Genomic DNA, 5,000 nt, shown 5'->3' with positions numbered 1-5,000 from the left:
CTTAACCTAAGTTACACTGCACCTTAACCTAAGTTACACTGCACCTTAACCTAAGTTACACTGCACCTTAACCTAACTTACACTGCACCTTAACCTAAGTTACACTGCACCTTAACCTAAGTTACACTGCACCTTAACCTAACTTACACTGCACCTTAACCTAACTTACACTGCACCTTAACCTAACTTACACTGCACCTTAACTGTCACATGTAACGTCACAGGAATGTAGCTTTGCCTAACAGCAACCCTCTGAACATAGTTCACTGCTTGGATCCTCTGGTGTCATGTGTATTTCTTGATGCCATGGTGCGTACCCTCACATAAAGGTCTTTCGAGTGTTGCGTACTTTCTACACAGTCCCGCTAACCACTGGAAGGGTGTACCGCTACAGAACGAATATCGCCCTCCCCTCCTGCCCTTCCAAGCTGGTCGGTCAGGCGTTTGTTTGTGAAATGAGCCTTGCAGCTGTTCAGTTGCATTCGGTTGTCGATGCAGTCAGTGTACGTTGTGGTACGGCCTGTGTGGACTGTCCGCTGATGTACGCGTAACCCACACTGATCATCCGTCGTTACGTACTGAGTGACATAATGTGGCACATGCTTGACCGTACACCGGCTGCGCCCTACAATGGCGAATCATAAGGGCCATATGTTGTGCACGATGCTACTTGTCTCGTCTCCCCATTACAGCGAGATTGCACTGTTGTACGCCGTACAGACATGTGGTAAGTAGGTACGGACGAAAGTATTGCATGTTGGCCCCCCCCCCCCCCCCTCCTCCCTCTGCCGGGAATCAGCGTGAGCCGTCTGTTGATGTAGCGACGAGGGTTTTCCTATTTAATCGTATTGCCCCACACAACATGATAGCACGGTGGACCGCGTTCCACATCTGCGACATGCTACAGAGGCCGGTTGACAGTCGACCGCGCAAGGGACATTGCACACGTGCGCGGACCATCTTCCACGTGTTCTCTCGTGTACATGCCGCAGTGTGTATGTGGGCTGATGTAGCGTGTCGTGACACATAACATGCAGGCATGCCAGAATCGTAGATTTCGCAAATGTAGATTGACGTATACGTTTGCTGCCAAAGATCCGCAAATGAACTGGAAATCAGTTGTTGAGCGGTTGTTCGCGCTGCAGGTGCATCGGTGATAGCGACGATCGGTACATCTGTGAACCGCTTGTTTCGGCGGTACCCGCCATGCCCCCGAACCTGAGTTGGCCATGTGGGTATGAAGCGATACGAGGCTGTGGCTTGGCGGGACAGTCCCCGGCCGGTGAGGGGGGGCCGCCCGGCGTGCTGGCCGCGCGCTGCGTGAGCGCACGCACTACAGCCGGCTGGTGGGGGGCGCCCAGTGGCAGGAGCGCCGGCCGACGGGCCCGGCTGGCGTCCCAGCTATGCGCCGGCGCACCCTGCGCGCGGCGCCAGGCGGCCAAAGTGGGTTCTGCCGAGCCCGGTGCGAAGCGCGGTGGACATCTGCAGTGTGCTGGTCCGATTGCGGACTGTGTGCGTTGAGGATGCGCCGCCGCCCGGCACTCGGCGTCGCGACGCCGTCTGCTGCTCGGTCGCCCCCAGCGGTTCTCGCAGGTGGTTTGTATCGCAGCTCTGCGGACGTGTTGGCGCGTGCGCTGTGCTGGGAGAGTTCGCTTCTGCACCCAAGTGGGGCTTTGCCCTTCTGTGGCGCTGGCGTTGGAGCTGCCGGTCACCGTAGGTGGCGCGTGTTGTTTCCCGCCGGCAATGCCACGACAGCACGCTCCCGGGCCTCTGTCGGCAGCGGCAAGCTCAGTTGGGAGCACGGGTGTTCGCACTGAAAGCGTCTACTCGCCTATCTCCGGGCGATTGCGCCTCTCTCGAACCCGACCAAGTACTTAGGACGGCGCTGCGCGCCGCCGGGACCTGAGAGGGTTTCGAGGTGTATCGTGCAGGGGAGCTCAGCCTCCTCCTGTTTGCAGAATAATTGAGCGGACGCTTGCGTGTTCGCGCGGGCCCTCGGGACACACTCCCGGGCGGCCGGCTGCTCAGCTCTCGTTGACGCAGCTCCCTGGTTGATCCTGCCAGTAGTCATATGCTTGTCTCAAAGATTAAGCCATGCATGTCTCAGTACAAGCCGCATTAAGGTGAAACCGCGAATGGCTCATTAAATCAGTTATGGTTCCTTAGATCGTACCCACGTTACTTGGATAACTGTGGTAATTCTAGAGCTAATACATGCAAACAGAGTCCCGACCAGAGATGGAAGGGACGCTTTTATTAGATCAAAACCAATCGGATTGGCTCGTCTGGTCCGTTTGCCTTGGTGACTCTGAATAACTTTGGGCTGATCGCACGGTCCTCGTACCGGCGACGCATCTTTCAAATGTCTGCCTTATCAACTGTCGATGGTAGGTTCTGCGCCTACCATGGTTGTAACGGGTAACGGGGAATCAGGGTTCGATTCCGGAGAGGGAGCCTGAGAAACGGCTACCACATCCAAGGAAGGCAGCAGGCGCGCAAATTACCCACTCCCGGCACGGGGAGGTAGTGACGAAAAATAACGATACGGGACTCATCCGAGGCCCCGTAATCGGAATGAGTACACTTTAAATCCTTTAACGAGTATCTATTGGAGGGCAAGTCTGGTGCCAGCAGCCGCGGTAATTCCAGCTCCAATAGCGTATATTAAAGTTGTTGCGGTTAAAAAGCTCGTAGTTGGATTTGTGTCCCACGCTGTTGGTTCACCGCCCGTCGGTGTTTAACTGGCATGTATCGTGGGACGTCCTGCCGGTGGGGCGAGCCGAAGGCGTGCTTGCGCGTCCCGAGGCGGACCCCGTTGAAATCCTACCAGGGTGCTCTTAGTTGAGTGTCTCGGTGGGCCGGCACGTTTACTTTGAACAAATTAGAGTGCTTAAAGCAGGCAAGCCCGCCTGAATACTGTGTGCATGGAATAATGGAATAGGACCTCGGTTCTATTTTGTTGGTTTTCGGAACCCGAGGTAATGATTAATAGGGACAGGCGGGGGCATTCGTATTGCGACGTTAGAGGTGAAATTCTTGGATCGTCGCAAGACGAACAGAAGCGAAAGCATTTGCCAAGTATGTTTTCATTAATCAAGAACGAAAGTTAGAGGTTCGAAGGCGATCAGATACCGCCCTAGTTCTAACCATAAACGATGCCAGCCAGCGATCCGCCGCAGTTCCTCCGATGACTCGGCGGGCAGCCTCCGGGAAACCAAAGCTTTTGGGTTCCGGGGGAAGTATGGTTGCAAAGCTGAAACTTAAAGGAATTGACGGAAGGGCACCACCAGGAGTGGAGCCTGCGGCTTAATTTGACTCAACACGGGAAACCTCACCAGGCCCGGACACCGGAAGGATTGACAGATTGATAGCTCTTTCTTGATTCGGTGGGTGGTGGTGCATGGCCGTTCTTAGTTGGTGGAGCGATTTGTCTGGTTAATTCCGATAACGAACGAGACTCTAGCCTGCTAACTAGTCGCGTGACATCCTTCGTGCTGTCAGCGATTACTTTTCTTCTTAGAGGGACAGGCGGCTTCTAGCCGCACGAGATTGAGCAATAACAGGTCTGTGATGCCCTTAGATGTTCTGGGCCGCACGCGCGCTACACTGAAGGAATCAGCGTGTCTTCCTAGGCCGAAAGGTCGGGGTAACCCGCTGAACCTCCTTCGTGCTAGGGATTGGGGCTTGCAATTGTTCCCCATGAACGAGGAATTCCCAGTAAGCGCGAGTCATAAGCTCGCGTTGATTACGTCCCTGCCCTTTGTACACACCGCCCGTCGCTACTACCGATTGAATGATTTAGTGAGGTCTTCGGACTGGTACGCGGCATCGACTCTGTCGTTGCCGATGCTACCGGAAAGATGACCAAACTTGATCATTTAGAGGAAGTAAAAGTCGTAACAAGGTTTCCGTAGGTGAACCTGCGGAAGGATCATTACCGACTAGACTGCATGTCTTTCGATGTGCGTGTCGTGTCGCGCAACACGCTACCTGTACGGCAGTAGCCGTGCGCCGCGTGCGGAACCACGCGTGCCTCTCAAAACTAGCGCAAGTGTTGTTGTGTGGTACGGGCGCTGAAGCTCTGGAGCGGCTGGCCTGCGGCACCTGGCGCCTGGCGCCGGTTTTGAATGACTTTCGCCCGAGTGCCTGTCCGCTCCGGTGTGGAGCCGTACGACGCCCATCGGCCGTCAGGCCGTTGGACACAAAGTAATGGAACAGGGGCCGTCAAACGCCTCAGTCCCGCCTCTGCAACTGTCTTGAAAGAGACGGTGGAGAACTGAAAAGATAAAGATCACCCAGGACGGTGGATCACTCGGCTCGTGGGTCGATGAAGAACGCAGCAAATTGCGCGTCGACATGTGAACTGCAGGACACATGAACATCGACGTTTCGAACGCACATTGCGGTCCATGGATTCCGTTCCCGGGCCACGTCTGGCTGAGGGTCGGCTACGTATACTGAAGCGCGCGGCGTTTGTCCCGCTTCGGGCGCCTGGGAGTGTCGTGGTCGCCTGTGTGGCCGGCCGCGTCTCCTTAAACGTGCGATGCGCGCCCGTCGCCTGGCGGTTCGCATACCGGTGCTTTCTCGGTAGCGTGCACAGCCGGCTGGCGGTGTGGCGTGCGACACCTCGTACAACGACCTCAGAGCAGGCGAGACTACCCGCTGAATTTAAGCATATTACTAAGCGGAGGAAAAGAAACTAACAAGGATTCCCCCAGTAGCGGCGAGCGAACAGGGAAGAGTCCAGCACCGAACCCCGCAGGCTGCCGCCTGTCGTGGCATGTGGTGTTCGGGAGGGTCCACTACCCCGACGCCTCGCGCCGAGCCCAAGTCCAACTTGAATGAGGCCACGGCCCGTAGAGGGTGCCAGGCCCGTAGCGGCCGGTGCGAGCGTCGGCGGGACCTCTCCTTCGAGTCGGGTTGCTTGAGAGTGCAGCTCCAAGTGGGTGGTAAACTCCATCTGAGACTAAATATGACCACGAGACCGATAGCGAACAAGT

The 5,000-nt window shown here is 56.1% G+C and overlaps 3 non-coding genes across 3 annotated transcripts in view; all 3 read left to right on the top strand.

Annotated features, from left to right (window-relative positions):
• The first annotated feature begins 2,044 nt into the window (after positions 1-2,044).
• LOC126311169 (small subunit ribosomal RNA) lies at positions 2,045-3,937 on the top strand. The gene has a single exon (XR_007554452.1). It is a non-coding gene; the product is annotated as a small subunit ribosomal RNA (ribosomal RNA).
• A 355-nt stretch (positions 3,938-4,292) lies between these two features.
• Positions 4,293-4,447, top strand: LOC126311138 (5.8S ribosomal RNA). The gene has a single exon (XR_007554424.1). It is a non-coding gene; the product is annotated as a 5.8S ribosomal RNA (ribosomal RNA).
• Positions 4,448-4,635: 188 nt separating this feature from the next.
• Positions 4,636-5,000, top strand: part of LOC126311096 (large subunit ribosomal RNA) — a 4,222-nt gene continuing 3,857 nt past the window's right edge. The window contains exon 1 of the ribosomal RNA XR_007554394.1: positions 4,636-5,000. This exon is cut by the window's right edge and continues 3,857 nt beyond it. This is a non-coding gene — a ribosomal RNA (large subunit ribosomal RNA).

Source organism: Schistocerca gregaria, unplaced genomic scaffold, assembly GCF_023897955.1.
Source record: "Schistocerca gregaria isolate iqSchGreg1 unplaced genomic scaffold, iqSchGreg1.2 ptg000398l, whole genome shotgun sequence".
NCBI classification, from domain to species: domain Eukaryota; kingdom Metazoa; phylum Arthropoda; class Insecta; order Orthoptera; family Acrididae; genus Schistocerca; species Schistocerca gregaria.
The sequence above is the reverse complement of the archived record's forward strand: the minus strand, read 5'-3'. Positions and strand labels throughout refer to the sequence as shown.